Source organism: Toxorhynchites rutilus, chromosome 3 (assembly GCF_029784135.1).
Source record: "Toxorhynchites rutilus septentrionalis strain SRP chromosome 3, ASM2978413v1, whole genome shotgun sequence".
NCBI lineage: Eukaryota > Metazoa > Arthropoda > Insecta > Diptera > Culicidae > Toxorhynchites > Toxorhynchites rutilus.
Window position 1 is genome coordinate 277406146 of NC_073746.1, and position 20135 is coordinate 277426280.

General features: G+C 39.6%; 1 protein-coding gene across 3 annotated transcripts in view; it reads left to right on the forward strand.

Annotated features, from left to right (window-relative positions):
* LOC129779668 (uncharacterized) overlaps positions 1-20135 on the forward strand; it is a 37957-nt gene that overhangs the window by 4159 nt on the left and 13663 nt on the right. For all 3 annotated transcript variants that reach the window (XM_055787277.1, XM_055787279.1, XM_055787278.1), the window contains exon 2: positions 12150-12287. The gene's annotated coding sequence lies outside the window, so the exon portion shown is untranslated. The remainder of the gene's footprint in view (positions 1-12149; positions 12288-20135) is intronic.

Below are 20135 nucleotides of genomic sequence, written 5' to 3' on the forward strand. Positions count from 1 at the left end.
CTTTAAAAACACGCGAACTATATATTTTTATTCGTCACTCGTATTACACTTCAAAATCTTTTTAATTGTCTCGAGGTTATTTTTAGCAATTTGAGAAGGTCGCCGAGAAAATCCTTCTATATTCCATGAATAGACGATTTATTTTTAACCTGAGAAGGTCACATAAAGCGTTCATGACTTAGGTATTTATCCATTTATTTCTTTGCGTAATAACCATGGATAACAGCTATGAAAACCATCCTCCTTAGAGGCTTTGGACCCTCTGCTCTGGTTCTCAATAGTTTCAGGTTTTTTTTCGGACATGCTACTATAGAGATACGTCATTCGCAGGCAGAGTTCTAATGCGCGAGTATAGGAGGGTTAATAAGTCTGCTACATATGAAGCTAATACATAATTGGGAAAGACTATCATGTGAAAGGCACGACTGTATTGTTAACGTAGGCCTGCGGAATTATTTTATTTGGTTTGTTTGTTCATCAATTCGAATATTACTTCAGAATGCAGTTAAATTTTATAAATAACTCTCTAGTAGAAAGTTTTGGTAACCCTGAGAAGCGCCGATGGTTTGCATGGTTTTGTAGAAGCAGTTGAAGATGATTTATTGATGATTCATTATTGCCCTTGCAAGGTTGCTGGGTAAGCACACAAATGAGCAGAACAAATTCCCATACATGGGAATGCTTTCAATCTTTTTTAACTTAAATCATCCTATAGCCTATCAAGCAAATTTTAAAGAATTTCCGATTAGATTATTCGTATGCAAACCAACAAGAACTTATTATTAACGTTGAAACTATTTCATAAAAATGTGACCTGTTTTCTGATGTGGCACCCTTGATGAAAGACGTTGTCTTACGTTAAAAACCATTCTCTGGTACAAGCTTGATCCTTTATATCGTTCAATGGTGTTAGTAAGAGCGATGTAAACCATATGGAAGAACCGTAACACAGTACTTCTTCAATTTTAAGGTAACATTCTACCGTGCTCATCAGATTTCATCAAGAGTGATGCATCTATTCCGTTGCTCCTCTCACATTCCAATGTGTTTTTATAGGACAATTTATCGATAATCTCAAAATACGCTCTAGTTTCACAGAGGCCAAATCTATTTTCCAGGAGTTTTCTTTACAACGACTATTACCTGCATAAGATTGATCGGTGTACGTGGAAACCTTAAGTTCCAACGACTTCAACCCACACGAAACAGGTCTGCTAGGGGGATCACTCGCGGTGGGCCAACACCGGGAAAACCATTGTTTTTTTTGTCTGTGCGGCGGTGGCGTCGAATTGGCATGTATTATGATAATCGCAATCATTTCGAATTGTGAAGACGATCACTGCCAGTCGGCGCATATGGTGAAGGACAACGTTCACTTTCTTATGTACGCCACCGCCAAATCGCCGAGGTACTGCACACGCTAGCGCTTGTATTATATCGTGCTTTTCGATGGTAGCTTAGGCGAGTCAAAAGGCGACTTGTACGCCATAGTGTATAGTTCTAGATTCTGGAAGTAAACGCTTCTTTCGAGGTTATCTCTGAAGAGGTGCCTGCCTGCGGGGACAACGAACTAGTAGTGTTTTACTCCCCGCACAATGACACACAGTCGGATCATTTTCGACACAGCAAAAACTTATACACGGCTTATACCATGGCATTCAGACGCAGCGGTGCCACGTATTTACTGAACATGTGGTAGGGTAAGAGGGGGTGTAAAAGATACAGAAGAAATAACATTATAAATGATGGTGTTTTCTGAACCGTGAAGCCGAACTAGCACTAACACAGAGTGTCTACTGTACACAGAAGAGACTCGGCTCAAGCAGGCAATATGTTTGCGGAGTCAAAACGGACGTTTTTACTAGTCTGTTGTAACGCTAGACGAGGGTGATTTTGTTCGATGATCTGAGTTCTGATCGGGCTTAGATAGAACCACTCAACGCACCTGCATTCATTGCATGTATGCAGAATTCTTTACGCTTCAATCAGTGACACAATAGAACGATAATACTAACGATCGAATTGGTATACCCCGTCTCCGCGGATGGCGTCTCCATGATCGTTCGAATAACATTCCAAACCATGTTCATAATGTCACAATCTATTTCTGCCACAGATCTAACGCATCGGTCCCAATGTATGTATCCGAGCATACATCAAATATTTATTTACCCCGGAGCAATAGTTTGTTCTGCCATCAGCGATTTAGCGGTGACCGGCGCGCTCTGTAACTTCATTCAATTCTAATTTGTACAAAGAGTTCCTTTCACGATCGAGTTCTCCACTGTGTAACACAACAGAACACGTTGCGCGATTTCCAGAAAGACGCGCGAGACGTGGTGGAGGCGTATGCTGGACGCGAAGAGCTCGAGGCGACGTGGTGGATTTATAAAACGGGATGATAAATAAATTGATATCACATGGTGGCATTTGCTGAGTGTGACTACTTTTAAGACCAACTGTTCATACCCCGATGTGTAATTGGGGCCATGTGCGGTTTCTATGATTTGTGTTATGATTCAGGAATGTTAAGCAGGGCCACAATGTTTGTCGAATGTCTGGTTTCGAACGATTTGTGTGATTGATAATATGCAACGAGCAACATGAAATTCGTTCAATTTCCATAATTTTTAACAGTAATTAAATTCAAATTTTGCTGGCTCAGACAGACTCATCTTTTTTGGGTTGTTCCGATATTTTGTCGGTTAATTTTAGCTGTTGTTTCTCCTCCGAGCGCACTATGCCAAAGATCAGTGAAGCGACAAATTGGTGCCTGACACGCAACGCGGCGTCGGACGTATCGGAAACATCGTTCCGCGAGCGACGTGTTCTGTCATTCGTTGGACGCATTGTTTGAGCTGGGCGAATCTATTTTTTTGAAAACCGAAAAGCAGACGGTTCCATTTTTTGTTTTCGTCGCAGTCTTTTTCCGCCAGACGGCGCAACTTGACTTTTTTTGGGTGTGTATCGAATGGCAAATTACAGGAATTTACCGTCGGAAGATTATGAAGCCCCCAAATTGCACCTAGCCCTGAGGGAATGCTATTCGCGCCAAATCGGTCAGCAGAAGATCAACTGTCAATCAGTGGTAGTGAAAAAATGTAACCGGAAAATTTACGGGAACCATAGAAGACTACGACGATTACGACATATGGAGCGTTTAAAGACATATGGAAAAGTTTTCAAGACCACTAGGCAAGCTTGTGCCATATGTTTCGAGGCAGCGTCAAAAGTGAAGATCGAGAGGCCGCAGAGAAAATAAGGCAAAGAAGTATAAATCAGTCAATTTATTTCAAAGACATATTAAGTATAATTAAAACTACCAGAACAACGCTCGCGTACCGTGGTTTCCTTCCACAGTGACGCTGCCGTCGACGCTGTAAACTCCATGATGATTTTGAAATCAAAAGTCGCGCGCGTCGCTTTGGGCTGCATTTTTAAGTGTTCCAACGATTAGCTTTACGTCGTCTGCGGAAGACTTAACCACAGCAGTGCCAACAAAGGGAAATTATAAGCAGCACACTGGCCGGTGGCCCAAGAGAGGCGAAGGCGGTAAAGCGTTACAAAGCCAGCCAACAACGCAAGGTTTGGCGAGGGAGGCGAACGGCTGATGAAATAAAAATATTAATAATTATATGGTTTGGTCTTCCTAGCCAATTGTTGATTCGGAGCACACGGAGTTAATCAGAGAAGCGGTGGTGACACACGGGGCGGCGACTACAGGCGGACTGTGATGATGAGGTTTTTGAGGTTTTGCACGAACACAAATTGTTGCCGTCCTGGCGTCCAAGGTTACCATCAAAAGTCCGGCCTTCCGTCGAAACGATAGAGATTGTTTTGTTGCTGTTGTGGTAATAATCTGCACCCGCGCGCTACTTTTTGTTGTCTGAAAATGTGAAAAGGGTATCGTGCATATCCAAGTTTTCTGGCGAAAACGTTGTTTCGGCTCTCCCCCTGGATCATCAAATTAACCGGGCAACGTATACCGTATATATTTCTAAAGGATCGTATCATATGTTTCAAACTAACCGGTGCTCCGATGGCGGGTCGGCGGTGGATTCGGATCGCGTCATCGATTTCTTATGCATTACATTGACCTCAGAATAAATTTCGAAAAAAAAACCAGAAAATAAATCTACATAAATAAAAATTGAAGACCAAATGCGTGGCTTAGCGCAAAACCCGAAGAAGGAATGGCCCGATTTGAGTCGTCTTTAGTTTGTTGTATTCGTCGTTTCTTCCCGTAGATGAAAATCGAAAAAAAATCAGAAAACTCTGAAGAAATGTCGGAAAATTCGGAAAATTGAATCCCATATTTTTGAAAATTACATCATGATGAGCGTTATTAATCCATTCGATGTTTGCGCTAACGAAATTAATCTTTGTTCGAAGGTGGAAATGGATTTTGGACGAAATAACACATTCATATATTTTCAATCTATATAAATAAAAGTGGTAGGCCATATGTGTTGGTAAGTGAAAAAACCCAAAGAAAGTTTTTCCCGTTTTTATTTTGTTGTATACGTCTTTTCCCGTCTCTTCTTTGACTATAACATTGATATGTTAAAGTAAAAATGTTGAAATTTTATCAAATATGTATTCCATGCATCGAAGAAACCTGTCATTTGCAAATGAAACAAGAATCTTGAGCAAAAATTGTGTCTGAAAGTAAATTTATATTATAATAACGAATTTTGGCAGAAGTTACTGGAAAATTATAGGAATAGGCGTGTTGCAGTCCGAATCAAATTTTTCATTATAACCGCAGGCCGCAATGACTTTTTACCAGTACTTTACTTCTTTACATAATAAAATGTAAAATGTACAAATAGATTTGGTACTTTAGATTACTCCCTATAACGTTTGAGTTACAAAGTTCAGTTTTATAACATGAATACGGTATCACGATTAAAAAGAGTGTTCTTTCAGTCATTGAAAACCCCTTATTATTTTTTTTTTTAATTTAAGTCATTTATTTTTACAGGCTCAGTTACATAGGTTTAAAGGAGCCGAACTCTTAGCTATACTTTTATTAGTATATATCAACATGTTTCCTTAAATCTAGGGTTAATAAAGTAGGAAACCGATTACTCGCGGTCGACTCGAGATTAGAAGGGTGACATAGTTTCTTTTGGAAAAGGAGGGGATATAAGGATATTGTACAATGTTCACACTCGCATTCACACTCACGCTCATCATACTCAATTATTAAATCTATTATTATATCTATTATGTATATACATTTAAGCTTATTCTATAGTTAGTCAGAAGGGAAACAGTCGCTCGCGAAGGAAAAAAAAGGAGAGGATAAGGGTGTACGGACAATCACACACGAAGATCGATAGTTTTAAGGAAAACATATATTAGGAACATGTAATCGAGGTCTAACCGAGCCAACACATCTCTCACCGGTACATTGGGCTGTCTACCTCGGGTCCGAAGGGAGTTTTCTAAATTCGATCTGGCAACAAGATACACCTCGCACGACCAAACAACGTGCTCGATGTCGTGGTAACCTTGGCCACAAACACAGAAATTGCTACTGGCAAGATTGAAACGAAAGAGTAGCGCATCTTACGAACAGTGATTGGACATGAGTCGAGAGAAGGTGCGAATAAAGTCCCGACTCAAGTCCAGACTTTTGAACCACGGTTTGAGGCTAACCTTAGGGGAAATTGAGTGAAACCACCGGCCCAATTCATCTTCGTTCCATTTGCGTTGCCAGTTAACGATGGTATTTTTACGAACTAAAGAATAAAATTCATTGAAGGCGATTTGTCGCTGATAATTTTCGCCTTCAATTGCACCTACCTTTGCTATGCCCTTATTATTTTTAATTTTAATTAATTTTTTAAATTCAATTTTAATATAGAAAATGCTAAAATACAAACATGCTCACAAACACTGGTAAGCATTTGTATAATATACATGCTACAGCAATATGAGATTTATACGATGCGAGTGGAACAAAAGACAAATAAGCTTTCCGCATACCTTGCCACATACACGGCCCAGACCGAGATATATATTGTTCTCCTTCATGCGCTCCTGTTTTACTCGTTGAAAACACTTTCCAACTTCATTATATAATCAGGTGCAATATTATCACGTATTTGCTGAACAACTACCGAAGCATCATTAGTCATGTGAATAGCGTGGTCGTGTGAAATAGCTAATAGCATTCCAGCCGGCCTTGGTTCGATCCCCATTGACGTCGTATGGACTTTTTTTTTGGCACAATCCCAAATGAAATGAGAAAAGAAAAAAGAAAGAGATGTCTGCTCGCATACATACAAACCATTTTTAAGCTTTTAAAATAGCTCATTATTTGCGCATTTGACTCTCTAGCACACGGAATGGCATCATTTCTGCCAAAGATGAAATGTTTTTTGCCAACGTTTGTTTGGGTGTAGACAGTAAAATTAGAAGCTGAAAATAACCGACTTCGTGTTCTTAATCTAAAAGTCTGAAATCTGAATCTAGAGTCTGATCAATTTCTGTATACAAAGTCAGAGTTAGAATTTGGAACCAGGAACATGAACTGAGACCTGATGCTCTGGATTCTAGAATTTGAAATAGGAGTCCGAATCTAGAATCTGACTTTACAATATAAATCTGGATTATGTATTAGAATCTGAAAATGGAATCAGAATCTAAATTTAGAAATTAAAATCCGTGAATAAGAATGAAGAATCTTAATACCAAATCAGGAATCTGAATGCTTTTATTCATTGGCGTCGAGTGAAGCATTTGTACCCGGGGCGGAAGAGTTGATTTGTACTCCCCTTTCGCCAGAAAAGTAGAAACATTCGCATCCAGGAAAGAGTCTGCGTCGCAACCAGGGAAGAGTCTGCGTCGCACACTGGGTGGGAGAGTCGATTGGCACCCCCATCCCCCGTCAGAAATCAAATTTATCCAATTTCTTCATATTAATTCCGTGTATTCTACACCCCTAAAATCATGCACCCGGGAGCGGATCGCCTCCTCTGCACCCCCCAGTCGACGCCACTGCACTAGTATTTTTACAATAATTTGAAGTCTTTTACATGACCTGATAATCTATGTATCTTTTACATTGAAATTATATCAAGTTTATTAAATTTAACAAGCAATGTAACCAGCTTACTGATGCGTGCAAGTCTTTGATGATCCTGCGCATGGATTTCTCAGAAATTTTGGCTTCCTTGGCAGGTTTCCTGACGAAACGTACCAGGTTTCGAGCAATCTATGCAAAGAACTATTTGATCACGGAACCCACTTCTAGGATTCCGCTGCTTAGGACCATCCTGTAGAGACTTTTTTGATGTGACAAACGGTGGCCAAATGACAAATCTACACCTTTGGCAATCTCTTTCGACATCTTCTGAGCGAGCAGCAAAATCGTAATCACTTCTTTGGCATACATTTTCACAAATTTGCAATAGGGCAATTCCGATGTTCTGATGCAGCACTTGAACGTAAACGTAAACTAATACACTGTCAACAGAAATAAGTAATCAGTTACACAAAATTTACTTTACTCAATTTTGAAGTTTAATCATCTTTGCATCTTTTTCTGCCTCACCCTTTAGGATTATTGGATAGAAAATATATCAAACCTTATTTCGCATTTTGAATGCTAGATGTTGTCGGTGAAAGTGACACCAACACCAATAAACGAACGAAACACACCTATACATCCACATCCATTTCTTAGAAAAAAAGGTTCAAACAAAAATGAGCCGTGTAACAATGGTTTTTTTTCTCCAACTTTGGTTTGGCAGTCAACAATCGGAATACGAAGTGTGGAAGCAAAATGTGTCCAGTGACTGTCATTAATGTAGTAAGCGACGTGTGAAGTAATAACACTGTGATCTAAGTATCGAACGGACGCCATAATCGGTGGCTTCGCGATGATTTCGATGAATTGTTGTATTAAAAGGGATGAGCAATGCAATACACGGAATTTATGCTTGTCGAGTTGATAACAGCGATCATTGGCAACATCGGATCAAAAACAAAACGATCAACGCTGGATAGATTAGCAACAACATGGTCGTGGTTGGGAGAGGTACGAAGGACTGTTATGTTGAAATTCTATTAAATAACAAGGTTCCCCGTGATCATCCGAGGAAGAGTGAACACCGCGACTCCACAATTCGTGATGATTGATGATCGTTTGGCGGTGGAATTTGCGCAATCAACCCGCTGGAATAGATAAAAACCATCTCCTCCCCGGTCGTAATTTGGTTCGGAGAAGGCCCCTCGCGCCGTAAAAGTTGAACGATCCCTCGATCTATTGGGAGTCAGTTACTATTGGTTGTGGTCGCAGGGGTCAAGCTCGATCGCGATGCGCGTTACTGGTGGAGTTCACGTGTGCATGCTAAACGTCCTCAATTTTCGTGTTGCAGTGAACGGCCCCTCCGAACACTGGTGGCAGCCGGCAGCGGTGGAAGTCCAAAGCAAACAATTAAATCGGAAAAGTCCGTTATTGGAATTTATCTGCATCATCAGGCAGTGAGTGTTGGGATGACCAAAAACAACACCGGGCTATGCGCATTATCATATCCATAAATAAATAACTGAGTAAGTGAGTGGGTATGAATAAAAATGAGCAGCTTCCGTGCGCACAGCGAGGCCGGTCCTCGAGTTCTGTATCATCATCCTTCTCTCCCGGTCAAGCGGGAGGATATAAAAAAGGGTTGAATGGCCTTCTTACATCTGAAAAATATCGCTATTGAGTAACAGCTTAACAGTTTTTTTTTGCGTGTATATGGAGAGAACGTTAGTCAACGTAGGCGGCCCATGGCGGCCGAGGCGTGAATTGGGAGCACCACGATCGAGTGTCAAGCTTGGAGCAGATTTACATTTTTACCGTTACTGGGGGAAAGCGCTCGCGACCTCTAAATGTGTTGTTGTGACGTGAAATCCGTTAGGTGGTGGTTTCTCTCCGCGCTGCGGCCGCGGTTTAGCCCCACGGGATTGTCGCAAGTTCGACGAAATTCAAGTTCAATAGCGACATACTCAGAGCGCTGATGAAGATAAATAATTTATTTCTCGTATCATCTGAACCATCGCGATGCAGTAAGCCGGCGAGAGATAGAGTCAGTGGATTAGTAAAAGCAACGGTCGTTCTGTATTCAAATGGATCCCCATCCAAGATGCGGCAACCTCTTGGTCCAGGTGAACAATACAATTGTTGACGTCGATAGGAGCGACGCTCTAGAAAGCGCTCAATTTGAATAAGTCCCCGCTAGGCGGAACGTGAACTTGTCCGGTACTTGTTCAAGTGCGACATACGACTGGGCTTCGCTGGGATGGTCTGTGGGGGCATTCAATGGCTGGATAAATTTAACGCTCCGAGGGCCAACTTGGACTGGAACCGAGTGTCTTTCAGCGAGTTTTTTGAAAGAGTTATTTATGAGCGTTCCACAGTGCTTGATTCATAGTGAGTTATGAATAGGTAAATTATTTCTTGTTTCCCCCTCGTTCTCCGCTCCAGTGACCATCGGTCGCATTAGGATGTCAGTCAACTATTCGTTTGTAGCGGAGAGGAGGAAAAGGAATTTTAATGAGGTGTTGATCGACTTGGAAAAATTTTGCGTATGATTTGTTATTGAATGTACCGTTCGAAGCGGAGAATTATACTCAGCTTTGGCGACCGTACCGACCAATCAGATAAAGAGAGAGAGAGGGAGAGCGCGCAAGCGCTTCCATTGATTAGCGACCAAAGGCCAGAGTTATTCATGCTACTCACACACAATGTTGCACCCGATCGGACGTGAGTAGTCTCGCTTGCTACACACTTGATCATCATACAACTCTCGGTGGGAGACCGTCTCGAGTCGTGATACAGCATCCCGTTATGCCCCAAAATGTCAGGAAGCGAGCCGCCATGTCAGCAGCGGAAGGTTCGAGATCGTTATCGTTCTTCGGTTTTCGCTCTCTGGCTCCGTTTTACTGACCACTTACACACAGCCGGCAGCGGCTCGGAACCGTTAAAAACGTGACAAAACCAACGAGAAGAGCGGCGCGCACTTATCAGCAGAAAGGTGTGCCCCCTTCCCGGTTTTGGTCGATGCTTTATGGAGTGAATTCGTTTCGACCGGTAATGGCTTGTGTTGGCATGTTGATCAGACTGTTCCATTCGTCTGTCCGTCCGTCTGTGTCACCACGAGATCTCTCCAAAAGCCCATTTAATTACTGTTTATTTTCGATCGCACGTTCGATATGGTGATCGACACAGGTAATCCCGCAGACCGAACAAACGTCGCGAGACGAAGTTTGGCTGAAAAGCATCGCTCCTTCCTCTCACCGAACACCTCCCTACCTGTGCACGATTGTGAAGCACTTGTGCTCTTTTCTTTTGCTTCTCTCCGTATACATCATTTGTCTGTTTGCGCTTGGGTTCGATATTATTCCGTTATATTTAACAGTATATTTTTGATTAGTGGTTTGACTTGTGGGTCTACCACCCGCCCGGGTACCCCCCAATTGTTGCAGTATCGATCTCCGTTTTGGTGAAAATCATCGGAAACCTGCAATAACAATTTATCACATCGGGTGGCAGGGCATTCAAATAACGTCATGGGAAGCGGTGGAGTTGCGTCACCTGATCGAGCTCAGAACAGAAGGGGAAAAAACAGTATAAAAGTGTTTAATGCCCATTTCCGGTCGTTGTCTCCTTTGTGCGATTTACACTCACACCACTGAAATAGTGATCGTTACGAGGAACAACACTGTCCCACAACCTGTTGCTACAACCCAGAAGAGGAGGCATTCTAAATCCAATCACTAGAACAATATCAAATAGTGGACGCACAGTGTATCGAGTTACGCCGGAACCTGTTGCGGTGCCGGCACCGGTAGCAACACTCCGTACTCTGTGAGAAAAGAAGCTCTTGCGTTTGGTCTCTCCTGCAATATCAAATTACCTGACCAACGAGAGCACGGCTACCTTTTCTCAGACGGGTAACCTCGAAAAATGTGTGCATCTTCACACACTCCTCTTGTTCGTGATTTTTGTGCATCGAATTTCCACCCGTTCGTTGTGTGCCTCAAAATGGACAAGACTTCTTTGCCCCGCTTTGATCGTTTCGATTTTGGGTAAACCGAAATAATAGGTTTCATTGACTAAATAACAGGGTTCTCGTTCGTGGGACAAACAATGTTCCGAGATTTCCCTGCGATGGACGTATCCTAAAACGGTTCCTTTGCCTTTCGTTCACGGTTTTGACAAGAATTCCCGGGAAGGATTCTCAACTTGATGATAGCTATTACCCCAGCATTTTGTGCCGCCTTTGTTGGTTGCCCTTGTTCTCCACAAAAAACCTGGTACCGACTAGATCTCGGCAAGAAACGGTGAGACGAGTCGTCGAACGACCCAGTGCCATCGACTATCCATCTCAATCTTGTGGGTTAGCAGAACGTCCCTGGAAGGTGGCTTGCTTTCGCATCATCTCGGCGCCGAAAGCATAAGCGTGAGCAGTTCGCTACGCTAATTTATCACAAATATGGCGGCTGTGGCGACGAATGCCGTTTTATTGCGATCGAAGTGTGTTTCCTTTTAAGTCTCTTCTATATTTTATTGTTGGGCTCAATTTGCGGTGATGAAATTATCGACGAAGTCGGAAATTAAAGCTGGCAAATGTGAGCACGTTTTCTGGATGGTGTCAATTGCCCTTTCGGGCAGCTGTCGGAAATGGCACCGACAAAAGAAGTGGAGCACAGATATTCCAAAACACGCCAATGCCGTTACACATCGATAACAGATAAATAGGCCGTGTTATTTTGTTTTTGGTTGATTTTTCTCGAAACGCAAAACGTTATTTTGTATGATCCCGGCGGCGACCGGAAACGAGTTTAAATTTATTAGTGTGAAATCCGGGGCTTTCATTGTGTGTGCTTTTACGCGGGGAATGCGTCCCCCGTGTGTGTATGTGTGTGCCATGTATCAATCTCCGCATCGGCAAGGACAGGGGCAACATTTTGATATTCGATACTAATATTGCACTTGTCCCGGCCTATGCGTGGAGTTGACCATCAGCAACCGGCAACATCCAGTGCGAACATTTCACCTCACCTATTCATTTTCATGCGCAAATTAGCGATGAAAAACCATGGTTCATTTTAATTAAACCACGTTTCTTCTTTTTCTTCTTTTATTTCAGATTTTCTTTATTTTACTGTTCCATCGCAAACCTTATTCTCATTCTGAAGACTGAGCAACCTAGAGATCTACAAAAAGGAAAGAACTACTTCAGTAACGTCTGTTTAGGATTAAAGCAGCTACTACAATAAAAAAGCAGGTAAGCACCCAGGGATGGTGGTCGATTTTTCTGAGTAATTTGATAATTTTTCGGTTGAGATCACACACTGGATTCTGTATGAGAACGAGCGGATAAAAGGTCATAAGTAGGGATAGATTACTACCACGCTCGGTTTTTGTATGTTCACCCATTTCAATCTTCCGCGATATCAAATAACGCGCGTTAGTTTTTTTTGTTACTTGTTGAAATGTCGAGCCCACGCTTTGGGTGGCGCCGAACGTTAAGATGTGTTTTGCTTCAACTCGCAAATCGCCAAGGTGATTTATCCCAGACGGGTGCCAAATATTAACCAGCTTCGGTTAGCGTTTGGTTGATTGAGTTTGGTTGGATGGATGTGTCCGCTTCAATATGTATCAGTCTGTTGAGTTGCTCGAAATTCACGAGAATTCATCGCATAGAAATTTATCTTATAATTACCGAATAGTACCAGTTGAAAGCTGCTTGTTTCATGTGGAGGATCAGGATTCGGGGTCCTGAACAGGTTCGGGTTTCCAGCAGTTACATGCCACCTTTGAACGTTCCGGTTGTATTGCATGACATGGAAGGTACGGGTTTTAAAATCGTCCGTATAACCTCAAAGCATACCGTTGCTTCGTCCTTGTCAAATTGTGAACTCATCGAATTCCAGAATGCAGTTCACTTCTCTCGCAAATAAATTGAAATTAGGGTTATGCCCTTTTTTAGTATAGAAATTTGGAAAAAAAATCTTTGTATTTCTGAAGTACCAAGAATGTACCCTTAGAAGATTTTTTTTTGTAAATACCGTTATTCACCGAGTAATAGAGATTGCGATATCTAATCTAGTACGACTTTGACTTGAAACTTCAAATGATTTTTTTTCTCGAAACTAGGTTTTCCAAGCTGGCGTACACGATATCTCAAGTTCTACTGAATCGATTTATTTCAAATTTGATATGAATACATCTTTATAGATCCTTTGTCGCATGGATCAATAAAAAATATATTTCATTAATTTTACTATTTTTTGAAAAATTGAAATCGTTATAAAACGTACTAGAGAGCAATTAGTTTTCTTAAACGGCCTCCATTTTGTCTAGAAACTTGTTTTTAGCTTTTCCGAGGTTCATATCAGATACCAGTTCAACCAGAAGGGCTGAAATCATGTACGCCATGGCCTGTTTTTTTGAACCCCTTCACTTTATCAGCTTGTAACATGTTTAATATCATTTTCGTTTGAATATATTCATGTTCTTAAAAAGTTAGTAAACAAATAATAGAATAATGAATAGAAAGAATGTTATTTGTTCTATTTGTTCAGAGCTCGAAAAAACGTCCGAAATTTGTTCCTCTACACTAGAATACCCCCACAATAATATGTTCCAGAGAATTCAAATGAACAAATGAATACCAAAAGTGATGCCAATTATGAGAGAAATACGAGGACTCTTATTAACGAATTGAGTCAGAATTATACGATCGGAATGCAATTTTGCATTCTGTAATTCGATCGAAATTCGATCGGAAATCAAAACTATTCCGTAATTCTCGACGACGGCATTAAGCTTCGTGTTCTGTTTTCATGACGCGAATAGGGTATTAGACTTTTCAGGTGCAATAAGCTCATTTGGTGTTCCCGTGGCAGGGGGATTTTACATCAAAAAATTTTCTAGAGCTTACCACCCCAGAATACGTTCAAGACGTGTTATTGTGCATAGAAATTTCAAGTAACTACTACTAATAAAAACACGTAAGTAATACCTACGTTGAGAAGGCAAAAGTTCCACTTGGAACGTTAGTGCCGACCAAGAAGCACATTTTTGAATCAAAATGTCTAATGAAAATAATGGTTTCCGTATCAAACATGTATTCTATGTTACAGAATAACATATTTTTTTGGAAGTGGCGAGAAGTTTTTAAACAAAATTTGTGGTTTATTCATTATTTATGTTATAGTGGTGAAGTGATTAACGGAAAAATGATTGAATATAAGTTAGGATTCCGTGTTCTACGTGTACATCAAGTAATGATATGAAGTTCATTCAAATTTTAACAATTTAAAACTGCCTTCAGACCTGTTAAACTGATAGAGAGCATGTTTGTCTCTAACTTTCTAACTTTCTAACAAATCTAAATTTCTAACTAATCTAACTTTCATGTCTTTATAGATAGAGGTAAACGTTGTTCGACAATGTTCTAGCCCCAGTTATTCCAAGTTACTTTGTAGTACAATTTTTTTTCTATCATTTAACATAACTGATTTATCGCTTTTTGTCTAAGTTGCATTAGGGTCACCATGAAAAAATGTTTGGTTTGCTTCAACTTATATATTATAAATTCTACATGCACATTGTTCTTGGACGACTTTTTGAGCTTACCAAGACAAACATTTTGCGGTGCTGAACTTGTCAATATCTTATTCCTACTCAAAGTTCTTGATAATTTCATCTTAAAAATAGACCTTTTCATTTGTTTGTTCAAAAATGTTTATTGGAGGCATCTCAAAAGGAATATTCGACTCTAAAAGATGAGTTTTTGGGCAAAAAAACATCAATAACTTCGAGTAAGATCAAGCTACTCACATGTTATGTAATGCAAAATATTTGTCTTGAAAAGCTTTGAAAGTCGTCCGAAGACAGTTTTGATGTAGAATTTAAATACCCTTACTCCATCATATTCTGCGCAGTTAAGACTTTCCAAAGTTTAAACCATTTTGTAACCAAAATATATGTCACTAAACAGTTGAAACTATATCATTTGAAAACGTTTTTGAAAACATATGATGTGTACCTAATTTTGCGCATTTAAATTGTATTATTCCTAACTCTGCGCAGGTGTGTTCCTAATTCTGCGCACCCATAAAATGTAAATTCATCTGTCAAAAAGGTTGTTTTACTTATTTATTGGCAAACAAGTTTCACGTGTCATCCAGCCTGAGTTATTTTTACTCATTAACCAACCATCGGGAGCGCTATTTGCAATTTCCGCAGGAAGGCGCCGTTTATAAGGGAATAATACCAATGGCGGTGCCGATACATGGACGTATTTTTCGCCAGCTGGTGCCAAAATCATTCCCTTTGTTGGAACAAATCTTATGGGCGGATTCTTCTATGTTGAACACACGGGTACACCCAAGCTAGCGTTGGCTGAAAATATTTTATCTTTGGCAGAAATAATGTGTTTTTCGTGTGCTGGAGGGTCAAATGCGCAAATAATGAGCTGTTTTAGAGGCTTAAAAAGGTTTGTATGTATGGGAACAGACATCTCTTTCTTTTTTCTTTTTTCATTTCATTTGGGATTGTGCCGAAAAAAAAGTCCAAACGACGTCAATGGGGATCGAACCAAGGCCGACTGGAATGCAAAGCTGTCTCACACGACCACACTATCCATATAGCTACTAGTGCTGTTGTGTAAAAGCGTGATAATATAAAACCTTATCATAAAATGAAGGAAACTATTCGCCCACTTGTAACCAGGAACACCACCCTTAAATGGGTTCTTCCTTTTAACGGTTCGCAGAAGATATGCCACGGATGTCTTCAAACGTTTCTGGTCAATCGGAAAACCGGCTCTGGATGCCTCGATTACCCGCTGGACGATGCTTTCCTCCTTTTCCTTCCGAAAACTGAGTGTTTTCCAGGGCGTTTCACGTTACCATTCAATTCCAGTTGTGCACGGAGAGTACACCCAACTAGCGTTGGCAGAAAACATATCATCTTCGCCAGAAAAAATGCTTTTTCGTGTCTTGAAGAGTCAAATGAGCAAATAAAATCATCTGTTTCAAAAGCTATAAAATGTTTGTATGAATGGTACCAGGCATCTCTTTCTTTTTTCTCTTTTCATCTCTCATCTCACCAAAAAAAAGTCCAAACCATGTCAATGGGATCGAACTTGTTACGCGTTAAAACAAAATCATAAACCGCAACAATAAAAACATAAACTATAGATCTTGTAGTAATGTACGAATCGAAATATAACTTTAAATTGAAGTTTTGGGTAAGATTATAACACTTACCCAAATCTCCTCATCACCTACTTACCTGTAAGGCATTGCACGCTGTCACCGCAAATTCAAAACGAAAATCATTGTGAAACTAAGACCATATTCAGAATGATTCCTTACAACGAATTTGGATCTTTTGGTCGTAAATGACGACAAGTAGAAGGAGTAGAGTAGAAGATACATAGGGGAGATAGAGAAAGTGGATAGAGAGATAGAAAGGAAAAGAGAGAGAGAGAGAGATAAAAGAGGGATTCGAGCAGTGAAGGAAGATTTGGTTGGCTCGAACCGGTCTCAACTTACGGACCGTCGAAAAGACCATACTGATCGAAGAAAAATTAACGTTGTTTTATTTTTAAAAGTGAAGTGCGAGCGGAAATAAGGGAAGAAGCAGTTGCAAGTCCTAGGAACCGTACACGCCGGGCAACATTCACCCACCTCGCAGGTACCAGACTACGAAGAGATAACTCAGAGAAAATTCATATTCTCAATCATATTCATCACCAACAGCCTCCGTTGTATTCGTGAGTTCACCTCGTTCATAGGTAAGAGCTGACCCTAAGGTAATTGAACAATTCAGTACCACTGAGCTAGCCAGCACTTACAAACCAAGGCCCGGCTGGAATGCAAGGCTGTTTTACACGACCACGCTATTCACATAGCTACTGGTTCTGTTGCATAAATGCCTGCTAATATTACACCTCATTATAAAATGATGTTGGAAAGTGTTTTCTAAGAGGAAGAAGGAGAGCTTAACGTAATTCTATATCTATCCCGGTCGGGGTCGTGTATGTTGCAATACCTATTATACAAATGCTATACCAGTATCTGAGAGTCATGTCATTTTCTGTTATTTTTGGGCTAATTTAATTTAGTAAATCGCGATGACAAAATATGTGCTTAAAATCTATTCTGGAATTCCTTGATATTTTGCTGTTCGGCGTTTTGAATTACCTTTTCGCAAATTTTACTATCCGAAGTCAGTAAGGAACATAAACAAAACATTAAGAGCCTTATTCTATGCAGTTCCAATAAATCCTCTTTTTCTGAGATTTTATTTGTTTTGATCACTTCAAATAAGTCACGTTCAGATACACTTACTGGGTTTTATAATAAAAATATTTTAAAAAATAACGAAGGGGACATGTTTTGAGCTATAAACATTTTTAATATTAAATTCAATCTAGAATTTTTTTACGTTTTATTCAAAATATTTTATTTCATAAATAGTTCATTGATATGCCAATTTTCGAGAAGAATTTTTTAACATTGTATTCAAAATATTATATTTCCTAAATAGTTTATTGATGTCCCAACAAATTTTCCGTACATCGCATTTCATCCAAATTTTGAGAGTTATGATTTTCCGAAAGCTGAACTATTCTGGATACAATCTCTTATAAAAGGAAGTCGTAATAAAGATGAGTCATCTGATAATAAAAATTGTGATTTTAGGTAACTTATGTACAATGTGCTCCCTTGGCCGAGTGGTTAGCGTCATAACTAACATGCCGGGTGTTCGGGTTCGATTCCCGTTCTGGTCGGGGGAATTTTTCGTCAAAGAAATTTCCTCCGACTTGCACTGTGGTCACGCGTATTCTAGAGCTTGCCACTCAGAATGCATTCAAGGCGTGTTATTTGGCATAGAAATCTCAACTAAGTACTAATAAAAATGACGCAAGTAATACTACGTTGAGACGGCGAAGTTCCTCTAGGAACGTTAGTGCCATTGAAGAAGAAGAAGAAGAAGAAGAAGAAGATGTACAATGTTTGGAAAAAATCGAAGGGGCTCGCGTCAAAATCGGCTGTTTTTCGTCTGATTTGGTGTGGAATTGCACAATGAATTAATAGTCCAGTTTTGAATTTTTCATGTTTCACCGAAGAGGACATCGGAGTGCAAAGGGTTAATAAAAAATTTAAAAATATTTTACCATAATGAAGAAGATTGCTGAAAAGAATGCTTATTTTAAAGGGGGCGCTTCATTCGATTTCCGAGAATTGAAAAATCGAACAGATTCTGATACAGTAAAGATGCCGCTATGGTATGAACCTCAGACAAGCAAAAAATAGTCTTTTGACAAAATATCGGCCGTTTGAAAAAAAAATTTTAGCTAGTTTTTATGACGATTTCTTTTTTTTAATAGTAAAATTAAAAAATTATACTTTTTTATTGGTTCATGCAATAGAGAGTTTGAAGTGTTGTGTCTATGCCGTACTAGATTAGATACTGCATTACTAAAATGGCTATAACTCGGTAAATAATGAGATTTTCGAAATGTCGTTTCTTGGGTATGTTCTTGAATGTCTAAACTTCAGAAATTAAAAAAAAATCAATCGTTATCAAATTTTTAGACTAGAATACCTTCAATGACTGATCTTTAAAATCTATAGAACTCAGCGTTTATTTCGATTGTAAATTTGGGATGATTTGCACCCAGTAGGCCATACCTTGGATTATTCCCACATACCCTCATCAGTACAGCAGAATCGAGATGGAAAATGGTAGGTGGGAAGATTTGTTAAATCTGTGACGTCACAGATTTTGTTTATGTATGTTACTTTTCTTATAATAGTCCACTACATAGGAAAAGTGTTATTATTAAAAGTAAAAATAAGCAGATGAAATGAACGAACTAGATTTTTTTTTTCCTAAATCAATGCTAGCATTCAAAATCATAAGGGCCTGACATTTTAACAGAAACTGAAATTTCAGTATTTTTGAAGTGTTCTAAATATAATTTCAATTCAATTTTACTTCTCGTTACGTCGACCAAAAACGTAAACGAACAAAGTCAGAGTCACACAATCTTTTGTTCCTTTGACGGATAAACATTTGACAGTGCATGGGAAAAAAGGTTGGAAGTTTTTTCATGTAAAATCAACTTGAAAAATAAATTTAATTGACTCCGTATGACTTAGATTGAGACGAAAAGTTTTCCGCTTGAGTCTTAGTTTTAGACGACCGAAGTTTTCCGCACCCTAATTGTGAAAAAAATGATTCCAATTGCTGACAAAAGTCAAACTTCCATGAAGTTGCTCTAGAATCCAAACATAGTAGACATTAGAATACTATTTCTGAAATCAAAGGGAAAAATAAACATTTTAGTTCGTATTAGTATATGTTGTTTTTTTCATAATGCGGAAAATATTATTTGGAAATCTGTAATTAGCTTCTGTATATCCTCTTTCAACGTTATTCGTTGAAACATTCGATTTTGTACTAAAGCCCGTGAATCTTCCCACCTTCTATTTTTCATCTCGCACCAGAATCACTACCAACGCTAATTTCACTACAATGACGACGAAAAAGTATGAAAAAGTATGTGAAATCGATTTTCTCGAATTGCTCTTATTTTCCTTACATACCATTATAATTCGTTGGTAAAACTACTAGCAATGAATTAGAGTCAGCAATAAATCAAGTCAGTTTCGTGCTGACTTGTATACGGTACAGTGTGGACACCCTCCTTCATAAACTGAAGGCGCAGTCACTCGTCTTTTTATGCGATCGAAGATTACCAATCACTTGTGCCCACGTCACCAGACACACACTAATTAATACTTTGAACCTTGCTTGGGGGTAAACCTTTACCCTTAAAAAATCCAAGATGAGCAAACAAAAATGTTCAGATTGATGAGCGTTGATAAATTATGACTCTTGAATGCCAAACAGCTTGTAAAACAAAGCCAGACAGATATCTTTTAGCTGCTGCCATTCCGCGTGATCGCTTGTACACGTTAATGAATATCTGGTAATTAAAGAGAGCATTAGCTTCAGAAAGGGTGCAAACAACAATAACAACAACTTGTGTGATGATAAGACAAAACAGAGTTGCCACATAATTATGATGAAGAGGGCGACTGCATAA